The sequence below is a fragment of the Salmo salar genome, chromosome ssa08 (assembly GCF_905237065.1).
Source record: "Salmo salar chromosome ssa08, Ssal_v3.1, whole genome shotgun sequence".
NCBI classification, from domain to species: Eukaryota; Metazoa; Chordata; class Actinopteri; order Salmoniformes; family Salmonidae; genus Salmo; species Salmo salar.
In genome coordinates this window covers 24,794,432-24,806,961 of record NC_059449.1, presented here as the reverse complement: position 1 = coordinate 24,806,961, position 12,530 = coordinate 24,794,432, and the positions used below count along the sequence as shown (strand labels likewise).

The following is a 12,530-nucleotide window of genomic DNA, read 5'->3' as shown; positions in this document are numbered from 1 at the left end:
ATAGTTTCATATTTAAACATTTAAATTGCACAACAATTCCATGTGAATCTGATAACTAGAATGTGTAGACTTTCCAAGATACAGTTTATGTCATCCTATCATCAGTAATAATGTCTGACGACAACTGATCTGACATCATATTCCTTAAGTACCAGCGCATATTTTCAGCTGGTTGGATTACTGAAATATGGTTATGTTCCTCACCCTTTTAATGTTACCAGGCTCTCTCTATGTTAATAAAAACTTTGGTTATTTGAGTAGATCAGAAAGGCCTTATTGTCCAGCTGAATGTTTGTCATATTTGGGTAATCCATATAATCAAAGATATTACAACCAAACTGGCTGGGGAAAATAGTGTCAAGAATTGGATGTATGGGTGGAAGCACAAAAGGTAGAGGCCCCATATGTGTATCGAATAGATTATACACAACCGTATGAATGTTTTAACAACACAGAAGGACAGAATGAGATGGGGAAGTTTAACCTCTCTAGGGAAGGTGGGACGAAATCGTCCCACCTACGTAACAGCCAGTGGAATCCTGTAGGCGCGTTATTCAAATACCTTAGAAATGCTATTATTTCAATTTCTCAAACATATGACTATTTTACACCATTTTAAAGACAAGACTCTCGTTAATCTAACCACACTGTCCGATTTCAAAAAGGCTTTACAACAAAAGGAAAAGATTCGATTATGTCAGCAGAGTACCCAGCCAGAAATAATCAGACACCCATTTTTCAAGCTAGCATACAATGTCACATAAACCCAAACCACAGCTAAATACAGCACTAACCTTTGATGATCTTCATCAGATGACAATCCTAGGACATTATGTTATACAATACATGCATGTTTTGTTCAATCAAGTTCATATTTATATAAAAAAAACAGCTTTTTACATTAGCATGTGACGTTCAGAACTAGCATACCCCCCCGCAAACTTCCGGTGAATTTACTAAATTACTCACGATAAACGTTCACAAAAAACATAACAATTATTTTAAGAATTATAGATACAGAACTCCTCTATGCACTCGCTATGTCCGATTTTAAAATAGCTTTTCGGTGAAAGCACATTTTGCAATATTCTAAGTAGATAGCCCAGCATCACAGGGCTAGCTATTTAGACACCCACCAAGTTTAGCCCTCACCAAAGTCAGATTTACTATAAGAAAAATGTTATTACCTTTGCTGTTCTTTGTCAGAATGCACTCCCAGGACTTATACTTCAATAACAAATGTTGGTTTAATCCATAGTTATGTTCAAATATCCTCTGTTTTGTTCATGCGTTCAAGACACTATCCGAAGTGTAAAGAAGGGTGACGTACTTCGAAGCATGTCAACCGCTGTTTAAAATACATTTTTATGCCATTTTTCGCGTAAAAGCGATAATATTCCGACCGGGAAACCGTGTTTACATTCAAAGAGAGAGAAAATAAAAACATGGGGTCGCCTCGTGCACGCGCCTCAGTCTCATTGTCCTCTGATAGACCACTTACCAAAGGCGCTAATGTTTTTCAGCCAGGGGCTGCCTCGACATCATTCAGCTTTTTCCCGGGTTCTGAGAGCCTATGGGAGCCGTAGGAAGTGTCACGTTACAGCAAAGATCCTACGTTTTCAATAAAAAGAGTCAAGAAGCCCAAGGAATGGTCAGAGAGGGCACTTCCTGTACAGAATCTTCTCAGGTTTTTGCCTGCCAAATGAGTTCTGTTATACTCACAGACACCATTCAAACAGTTTTAGAAACTTTAGAGTGTTTTCTATCCAAATCTACTAATTATATGCATATTCTAGTTGCTGGGCAAGAGTAGTAACCAGATTAAATCGGGTACGTTAATTTCACCCGGTCGTGAAAATACTGCCCCCTATCCCAAACAGGTTAACCTCTTGGGGCTAGGTGGGACGCTAGCGTGCCACCCGTGGTGCACTCCATCAACAGCAGGTGCATTTCAAGAGCGGCAAATTTGAATCCAAATAAATGTCAAAATTCAAATTTTTCAAAAATACAACTATGTTACACCATTTGAAAGATAAACATCTCCTTAATCTAACCACGTTTTACGATTTCAAAAAGGTTTTACGGCGAAAGCATAAATTTAGAGTATGTTAGGACAGTACATTTACAAGAGTTGTGTGTAATTTTTTGTCAAGTCAAAGACAGGGTCACCAAAACCATAAAACCAGCTAAAATGATACACTAACCTTTTACAATCTCCATCAGATGACACTCCTAGGACATTATGTTAGACAATGCATGCATTTTTAGTTCTATCAAGTTGATATTTATATCCAAAAACAGCGTTTTACTATGGCATTGATGTTGAGGAAATCGTTTCCCTCCAATAACCGGCAGTCAAGTCAGCGTCACAAATTAAATAATTAAAATTAGAAAACATTGGTAAAATATTATATTGTCATTTAAAGAATTATAGATTTACATCTTTTGAACGCAATCAACTTGCCAGATTTAAAAATAACCTTACTGGGAAATCACACTTTGCAATAATCTGAGCACTGCGCCCAGAAAAATACGCGCTGCGATACAGACTAGACGTCATGTTGGGGAGATCTAAAATCGAAAATACTATGTAAATAATCCATTACCTTTGATTCTCTTCATCAGATGTCACTTCCAGGTATCACAGGTCCATAACGAATGTAGTTTTGTTCAAAAAAAGCTCATCATTTATGTCCAAAAATCTCCGTCTCGTTAGCACATGATGTAAGCCAGCCGGACTTCTCGTCATGAACGAGGGGAAAAAATATATTTCCGTTCGTTCAAACATGTCAAACGTTGTATAGCATAAATCATTAGGGCCTTTTTAACCAGAACATGAATAATATTCAAGGTGGACGAATGCATACTCTTTTATAACGTATTGGAACGAGGGTACCCAACATGAACTCGCGCCAGGTGTCTAATGGGACATCATCGTTCCATGGCTCTTGTTCGGTCAGATCTCCCTCCAGAAGACTCAAAACACTTTGTAAAGGCTGGTGACATCTAGTGGAAGCAATAGGAAGTGCCAAAATATTCCTAAACCCCTGTGTTTTTCAATGGGATAGGTTTAAAGTCAATACAACACATCAGGTATCCACTTCCTGTCAGAAAATGTCTCAGGGTTTTGCCTGCCAAATGAGTTCTGTTATACTCACAGACACCATTCAAACAGTTTTGGAAACTTTAGAGTGTTTTCTATCCATATATAATAAGTATATGCATATTCTAGTTACTGGGTAGGATTAGTAACCAGATTAAATCGGGTACATTTTTTTTATCCAGACGTGCAAATGCTGCCCCCTAGACCCAACAGGTTAAGGATAGTTCCCTAAGCAACACCCCGCAAATCTTTCTAGTCCCTTTCGAAAGTACAGCATCTGTGGGGTTATGTTGCACTTTCTAAGGCTTCCATTGGCTGTCTAAAGCCTTCAGAAAGTGGTTTGAGCATTCTCCTGTCACTGGGCAGAGTATAGGAGCTCAGTTTCTGAGTGGACTGCCTGGCAACAAAGGGATTGGATATGCGCGGTCACGCGAGCACACTGTTCCTTGTTGTTCTCCTTGAATGAATATGCTATTGTCCGGTTTGAATATTATCGCAATTTTACGTTAAAAATACCATAAAGATTGATTTTAAACAGAGTTTGACATGCTTCTAAGTACGGTAATGGAACATTTGGACTTTTTGTGTCTCGAATTGCGCTCGCGCATCATGCTTTTGGATAGTGACCTGAACGAGGTATTTGGACATAAAAATGGATTATTTCGAACAAAAACAACATTTCATGTGGAAGTAGCAGTCCTGGGAGTGCATTCTGACGAAGATCAGCAAAGGTAAGACAATATTTATAATACTAATTCTGAGTTTAGGTTGGCCCGAAATTGGCAGGTGTCTGTATTGCTCGCTGTGTTGGCGAGCTATGTACTCAGAATATTGAAAAATGTGCTTTCTCTGTAAAGCTATTTTAAAATCTGACACAGCGGTTGCATAAAGGAGTAGTCTATCTATAATTCTTTAAATAATTGTTATGTATTTTGTCAACGTTTATGATGAGTATTTTTGTAAAGTCACCGGAAGTTTTTGGTGGGAAATACATTTTCTGAACATCACGCGCCAATGTAAAATTCTGTTTTTGGATATATGAACTTTATCGAACAAAACATACATGTATTGTGTAACATAATGTCCTAGGAGTGTCATCTGATGAAGATCGTCAAAGGTTAGTGCTTCATTTAGCTGTGTTTTGGGTTTTATTGACATATATCCTTGCTTGGAAAATGTGTGTGATTATTTTTCCTATGTACTCTCCAAACATAATCTAACGTTTTGCTTTCGCTGTAAAGCCTTTTTGAAATCAGATAATGTGGTTGGATTAACGAGAAGTTTATCTTTAAAATGGTGTAAAATAGTTTATTGTTTGAGAAAATTGAATTGTGGTATTTTTGTTGTTTTGTATTTCGCGCCCTGCGATTCCATTGGCTGTTGGCTAGGAACGCCTAGATGTAAGAAGTTAATCCCAGCTCAAGACTAAATTTGAACTAAGTCGTCAGGAGATGGTAAGGAGGCAAGGGCAACAAGATCCATCAAAGGTGCTGTCTGTCTGTCTGTCTGTCTGTCTGTCTGTCTGTCTGTCTGGGGGAGAGGTCACTAAGGGTCAAGGTGCTGAGCTGGACCTCTGGGCTGAGCTGATTTCTGGTGTCACTGATGGTATCACTAATGATCAATAACCCCTTGACCACGTGAAATAAAAAACTGGAGGGGAAATCACACAAGACTGACAGCCTGTGAGTTTATTTAAAGCATTCAGTGATTACATGACAGTTTAGAGAACAACAGGTCTTCATCTGGAACATATCCACACAATCTAATGTATATCAGACCTGCACTAAATACTATACATTCTCTGTAACACACAGATCATAAGAGAATTACATCATGTTCTATATACTACTAACATCATAACAATCTGCATCATAATCAATATTATAACATTTATAATCAATAACGTGAGAGGTAAGCAACAACCCCCTTTATTTAAAAAAAAAATCTAAATACAAAGAATGAACAGATGATTATAATAATACATGGACTAATAATGGAAACACTTCAAGATAAAGAATCTAAGAGACACTAAATAAGATAAAGACATGAAGACAAAATCAAAAAGAAATACATTCTGGAATACAAAACAGACGTAATTAAGCAACTCTTAAAATAATCAAAACCCCGTGTTACCCAGAACCCCATGTTACCCAGAACCCCGTGTTATCCAAAACCCCATGTTACCCAGAACCCAATGTTATCAAAACCCCATGTTACCCAGAACCCAATGTTACCCAGAACCCCATGTTACCCAGAACCCCATGTTACCCAAAACCCCATGTTACCCAAAACCCCATGTTACCCAGAACCCAATGTTACCCAAAACCCCATGTTACCCAGAACCCAATGTTACCAAAACCCCATGTTATCCAAAACCCCATGTTATCCAAAACCCCATGTTACCCAAAACCCATGTTACCCCAAAACCCATGTTATCCAAAACCCCATGTTACCCAGAACCCAATGTTACCAAAACCCCATGTTACCCAAAACCCCATGTTATCCAAAACCCCATGTTATCCAAACCCCATGTTACCCAAAACCCCATGTTACCCAGAACCCCATGTTTCTCTGGTGGTAAAATCGAACTAAAAGGAATAATGGTGGTTGCAGTCACTCCTTTTAGATTTCTTCCAAGGTTCTAGAAAGATTAACTAATTCTGAACTTATTATTAAAATTAGAACCACTTCAGGTTTGTCACCACATTTTAAACACCAGTCCACTGCTGACCATCGATTTAAAACACAAAACTGACCTAAGATCAGCATGTAGGATCAGGTTCATTCTACTCCTACTCCATCCCCTGTGCTGCTCTCTCCTCTCCCGGTCCAGCTTCAGCTCTGGAGCTCAGAGAGACCATCTCCATGGCATTGACATAAAGATCCATGCTGCTCACCCTGTTCACTCTCTTCTGCCTCCTGGTGGGCTAGGGAGACACAGCACCAACAGTCAGACATTTACTCTCTAGTATCTCCATTCTCTCTCCCTCCCTCTCCCCTCACCCTCTCCCTCTAGTTTAAATGACTTGTAACATCTGAGTAAATGTCTTTACCTTGTAGTACAAGTAGGAGGTGGTGATGGCTGTCAGTAGGATCAGCAGCACTACAACGTGTCTGATGATGAAGGCTGGCAGAGGAGAGGCTGCAAACAGAAACACCTTTGATGAGGGGACTGATCATCATCAGATAGATCTGTGGGAAATCTGTCAATGACAAAGTTATAAGTCTGGTTCATGTTCAGTTACCTGTGATGGTGAGGGTGAGGAGCTCACTCTCAGAGGAGAAGTTATGAGAGAAAACATAATTCTCATAAACACATCTGTAGTTCCCTTGGTGGGAGTCATCTGCAGCAGGGAAGAGGAAGGCAGCAGAGTGATTGATAGCTGGCTGGGCCTGGGTTCTGTTGGAGCCGGTGAACGTGAGGAGGAAGGAGCCTCCTGGGTACTGTGGCTGAGTGGAGCAGGTGATGGTGAAGCTGTAGTCCCTGAACACCTCGGGCCCCTGGTGGCCCCTGGAGACCCCTCCCATTGAGTCAGTCAGGGAGATATCAGGCTGGACCAGGAGATCTGTAACAATCAAAGAGAACAAAAAACCTCTTCAACTAGATTCCTATAGATATGACAATAACATCAGCATGTAACAGTGCTAGCCACCCTCCCTCACAGGGCAACATGAGTAGTGGGCCTACAGTCACTGAGACAACATATGTTGATATCAGGCTTAAGCAGGACATCTGGAACAAGAGGAGAGAAAAAGAAAACGTAGCTCCTCAACTACTTTCCCCATATAGATATGACTATAACATGACATGTGACAGTGGTAGTGAGTAGAGGCAGTCACTGAGATAACACTCAAATACAAAAGCATTCTGGGATATTTAAGTTGTATTTGATTCCTACTTGAATGAATGATCTATTTAGCAAAGCAGATTTACAATCTAAACAGTCATCATGAGAGGTGCAGAGGAAGTTGTATGAATGAAGGAAATAAGTTGAATGTAATTATAATATCTTGTTATTACCTGAGCATATCACTGTGAGTCCAGGAAGGATATCATACATTCTATAACAATCCCTCAGTGAAGGCTCAGATCCATAACATATAATGTTATTCCCTCTAGTGGTGTTTCCAGGTAGTGCTGAAACAGTGGAGCCACAACCCAGCTGTCTACACACTACTGCAGCTACATTAGTCCTGGTCTTGTCCCAGTCTTCAGCTCCCACAGTCCTCCACTCTCCCTGGTCGTACCGCTCCACTCCACCAGCACAGCGACTGCCTCCTCCCACCAGCCTTACATGATCAGGCTCTGAGAAAAGAAAAGAGAGAGACAGTAATCTTACTATTTTCTCACTAAAACACACCTATATTGTCTCTCATGTTCTTCACTCCAGGTGAGAAACAATATTGTTTGAGTGACAAACTGTTTCTTACCTGAGCAGGTGAGTCCAACAGCATTACCAGGTAGGCAGGTGTTGTTTTCTCTGTCTGAGGTGTCACAGTCCAGGAGAAGGGTCTCTTTGCCTTTACACAGGAACTCTTTATCCCAGGTCTGACCCTCACCTTCTCCATAGAGGCCCCCCTGTAAAGCTGCAGGAGCCCCACAGCCAAGCTCCCCCACAGACTACCTCTGCATCCTGCCGGTCAAAGTCAGCTTCACACACTGAGGCCCAGGACTGATTGGACTTCACCTCCACTCTCCCAGAGCAGAGACCAGCTCCATCCACAAGCCTCACAGACTCTGGAGAAAAATAGTTGGTTGAACATTCAATAAGTTTTGTTGTTGACACTGTCAAGGACAAAACACATATGTTGGATAAAATATTGTAGTTTGCTATGTTTGATACTGTAAGAGGTAGAAATGGGTTCTTAGTCACTCAGGATAGGGTTGGGAATAATGCAGGCAGGAGACAGGAATAAGTTCACTTCACTTTATAGAAAATAAACAGCTGGACATCCATCAGGCAGCTTCACTTCAGTGACAGCTTAACTACAAGATCTGATGCTATATGTCAGGGTCAGGCTGGGCTGGGCCAAGAGTGGAAAAGGTTACTGGTTATGATGACATAACTGGTGAGAAGTCAGTGATAAAAATATATTTTCTCTCTCATCTCTCAGTCTTCCTCTCCTCCTCCCTCATTCCCTCTGTGACAGTGGTAGTGAGTAGAGACCATCACTGAGATAACACTCAAATGCAAAAGTATTCTGGGATATTAAAGTTGTATTTGATTCCTACTTGACTGAGTGATCTATTTAGTAAAGCAGGCTGACAAGCTAAACAGTCATCGTGAGAGGTGCAGAGGAAGTTGTATGAATGAAGGAAAATAGATTAATATAATTATAATATCTTGATATTTCCTGAGCAGATCACTGTGAGTCCAGGAAGGAGATATAATACATTGACTTATGTATGTGGAACTCAGCAGTGAGTTTTTCAACAGAGGATTATTTTTACGCTCTACGTGTTTCAGCGCTCGGCGGTCCGTTCTGTGAGCTTGTGTTGTCTACCACTTCACGGCTGAGCCGTTGTTGCTCCTAGATGTGCCACACTGAAATTCACTGAGATCTTCAGTAAGGACATTTTACTGTTGATGTTTCTCTATGGAGATTGCATGGGTGTGTGTGCTCAATTTCATACACCTGTCAGGTGTGTCTGAAATATCTGAATCCACTAATGTCCACATACTTTTGGCCATATAGTGTATCTTGTTATTACCTGAGCAGATCACTGTGAGTCCAGGAAGGAGATCATATGTTCTGGAACACTCCCTCAGTGAAGACTCAGACCCATAACAGTCAACTCTAAACCCTCTAGTGGTGTCTCCAGGTAGTACTGAAACAGTGGAGCCACAACCCAGCTGTCTACACACTACTGCAGCTACATCCCAGTCCTCAGCTCCCACAGTCCTCCACTCTCCCTGGTCGTACCACTCCACTCCACCAGCACAGCGACTGCCTCCTCCCACCAGCCTCACATCATCAGGCTCTGAGAAAAGAAAAGAGAGAGACAGTAATCTTACTATTTTCTCACTAAAACACACCTATATTGTCTCTCATATTCTTCACTCCAGGTGAGAAACAATGTTGATTGAGTGACAAACTGTTTCTTACCTGAGCAGGTGAGTCCAACAGCATTACCAGGTAGGCAGATGTTGTGTTTTCTGTCTGAGGTGTCACAGTCCAGGAGAAGGGACTCTTTGCCTTTACACTGGAACTCTTTATCCCAGGTCTGACCCTCACCTTCTCCATAGAGCCCCCCTGTAGAGCTGCAGGAGCCCCACAGCCAAGCTCCCCACAGACTACCTCTGCATCCTGCCGGTCAAAGTCAGCTTCACACACTGAGGCCCAGGACTGATTGGACTTCACCTCTACTCTCCCAGAGCAGAGACCAGCTCCATCCACAAGCCGCACAGACTCTGGAGAAAAATAGTTGGTTGAACATTCAATCAGTTTTGTTGTTTACACTGTCAAGGACTAAATACAAATATGTTGGATAAAATATTGTAGTTTGCTATGTTTGATAGTGTAAGAGGTAGAAATGGGTTCTTAGTCACTCAGGATAGGGTTGGGAATAATGCAGGCAGGAGACAGGAATAAGTTCACTTCACTTTATAGAAAATAAACAGCTGGACATCCATCAGGCAGCTTCACTTCAGTACCATCTGAACTACAATGATCTGCCCATGAACATCTCCCATAAACCAATAGGACAAACACAAATATAACGTTTAAATACATCTGACATCTCCCTCTCTATTTAAATGAAATAAAAAACACATAAAAATGATACAAGGTGATATTGTATAATGTATAAATTAATCTCTCAATATGACCAGTCTCTTACCTGAACAGGTCACCTGATGATAATTTCTACCAATACAGACACCAGGTTCTCTTATGAAGTCACAATGTCTAATAGAATACTCATTTCCATAGCAACGATCTAGTATGACTCTTCGTTTTCCATCTTCAACCAGAGGTCCTCCAGATTCAGCTACAGGATTCCCACAGTCCAGCTCTCTACACACAAACTTAACCTCTTTCATCATGCTCCACCAACTAGTACAAAGACCCAACCACTCTCCTCTGTAGAAGATTTCCACTGTCCCAGAACAGGAAGTGGTCCCATTCACCAGTCTGACTGAGAATTCAGCTGTAAACAGCAGAGAGGGAAACACAGTGGTGAGGACAGATTATGACAGTGATTCTGTTATTCTAACAGCAGTAATGCTTTGTGGTTGACAAGTATTAGTAGTTCCATAAAACAGTACTTGTTATTGGGTTTTAGAATGGTGTGTATGGACACATGAATTTCTCCATGTGGAATAATAAAGTTGACTAATATTGAACTGCTACAATCACTGTAGATTTATACTCTACCTACCTGGTAGACTGTCGCTTTGAGCCTGGAGATCTGAGGAGAAAGAGAAAGGCAGAGGAGAAAAAGAGAGAAAGAGACAGAGAGACAGAGAGAAACAAAGGAGAAAGGGAGGAGTAAGAGGAAGACAGAGGCAGAGGTGAAATGAACATCAACATGACCTTTCATGATGTGATGGGGAAGACAGGCTTATCGTTGGTATGGTGCAACAACACCCATGTGTACACACATTCCCCTTCCATGTGAACCTCTATTTGCAGATGAGTATATATATCATTTAATACATCTGCTTCGTCTGTTTTTTAAATCATACATTTCATCGGTCAGTGTCAAGCTGAGCCGGACCAAGAGTGGAAGAGTGGAAAAGGTTACTGGTTATGATGACATCACTGGTGAGAAGTCAATAATGAAAATATATTCAGTTGACTGCATGTTAGTCTGTCAGACCTATCTCTGTTGACATCTCCCTCTCTCTCCTCCTCTGTCCCATAGCCACAGGAAGAGGTTTTGGGGGTGTGGAAATACAGCTAATCCTGGGTATGGCTGGAATGGGGTGTGTAGAAATACAGCTAAACCTAGGGTATGGCTAAATGGGGTGTGTAGAAATACAGCTAAACCTAGGGTATGGCTGTAACGCCCTGGCCATAGAGAGGGGTTTTTGTTCTTTATTTTGGTTAGGCCAGGGTGTTACATTGGGTGGGCGTTCTATGTTCATTTTTCTATGTTTTTGTATTTCTTTGTTTTGGGCGTGCGTGGCTCCCAATCAGGCACAGCTGTAGTTCGTTGTTGCTGATTGGGAGTCACACATAAGTAGCCTGTTTTCCTTTGGGTTTTTGTGGGTGATTGTTTTCTGTTTAGTGTGTTCCTGACAGAACTGTTGCTAGTCGTTTTTTTGGTTTCTTTTGTATAGTGTTCGTTGATCATTAAATCCTTTCATGATGAACACATCCTCCGCTGCACCTTGGTCTCATTTGAACGACGGCCGTTACAATGGCTAAATGGGGTGTGTATAAATACAGCTAAACCTAGGGTATGGCTAAATGGGGTGTGTATAAATACAGATAAACCTAGGGTATGGATAAATGGGGTGTGTAGAAATACAGATAAACCTAGGGTATGGCTAAATGGGGTGTGTAGAAATACAGATAAACCTAGGGTATGGCTAAATGGGGTGTGTAGAAATACAGCTAAACTTAGGGTATGGCTAAATGGGGTGTGTAGAAATACAGATAAACCTAGGGTATGGCTAAATGGGGTGTGTATAAATACAGCTAAACCTAGGGTATGGCTAAATGGGGTGTGTAGAAATACAGCTAAACCTAGGGTATGGCTAAATGGGGTGTGTAGAAATACAGATAAACCTAGGGTATGGATAAATGGGGTGTGTAGAAATACAGATAAACCTAGGGTATGGCTAAATGGGGTGTGTAGAAATACAGCTAAACCTAGGGTATGGCTGAATGGGGTGTGTAGAAATACAGATAAACCTAGGGTATGGCTGAATGGGGTGTGTAGAAATACAGCTAAACCTAGGGTATGGCTAAATGGGGTGTGTATAAATACAGATAAACCTAGGGTATGGCTAAATGGGGTGTGTAGAAATACAGATAAACTTAGGGTATGGCTAAATGGGGTGTGTAGAAATACAGATAAACCTAGAGTATGGTTAAACGGGGTGTGTAGAAATACCCCCACCAGTTGAAGCTAATTTACTGTATTTACTGGAACAGCTGAGAGCCCCAGCTCTTCCGGAAGAGTGTGTTCACGGTCTCCGCACCCAATGTGAGTAAGACCTTTAAACAGGTCAACATTCACGGATTACCAGGACGTGCGTTGACCAACTGGCAAGTGTTTTCACTGACATTTTCAACCTCTCCCTGTCTGAGTCTGTAATACCAACATGTTTTAAGCAGACAACAACAGTCCCTGTGCCCAAGAACACTAAGGTAACCTTCTTAATGACTTCCGACCCGTAGCACTCATGTCTGTAGCCATGAAGTGCTTTGAAAGGCTGGTCATGGCTCACATCAACAACATTATCCCAGAAACCCT

At 41.2% G+C, this 12,530-nt stretch overlaps 1 long non-coding RNA gene across 1 annotated transcript; it reads right to left on the bottom strand.

Annotated features, from left to right (window-relative positions):
- Positions 1–7,721: 7,721 nt before the first annotated feature.
- Positions 7,722–9,353, bottom strand: LOC123744241 (uncharacterized). The gene is made up of 3 exons (XR_006770834.1): positions 9,212–9,353; positions 8,817–9,086; positions 7,722–7,841 (listed from the first exon to the last, which is right to left on the bottom strand). It is a non-coding gene; the product is annotated as an uncharacterized lncRNA (long non-coding RNA).
- Positions 9,354–12,530: the final 3,177 nt, after the last annotated feature.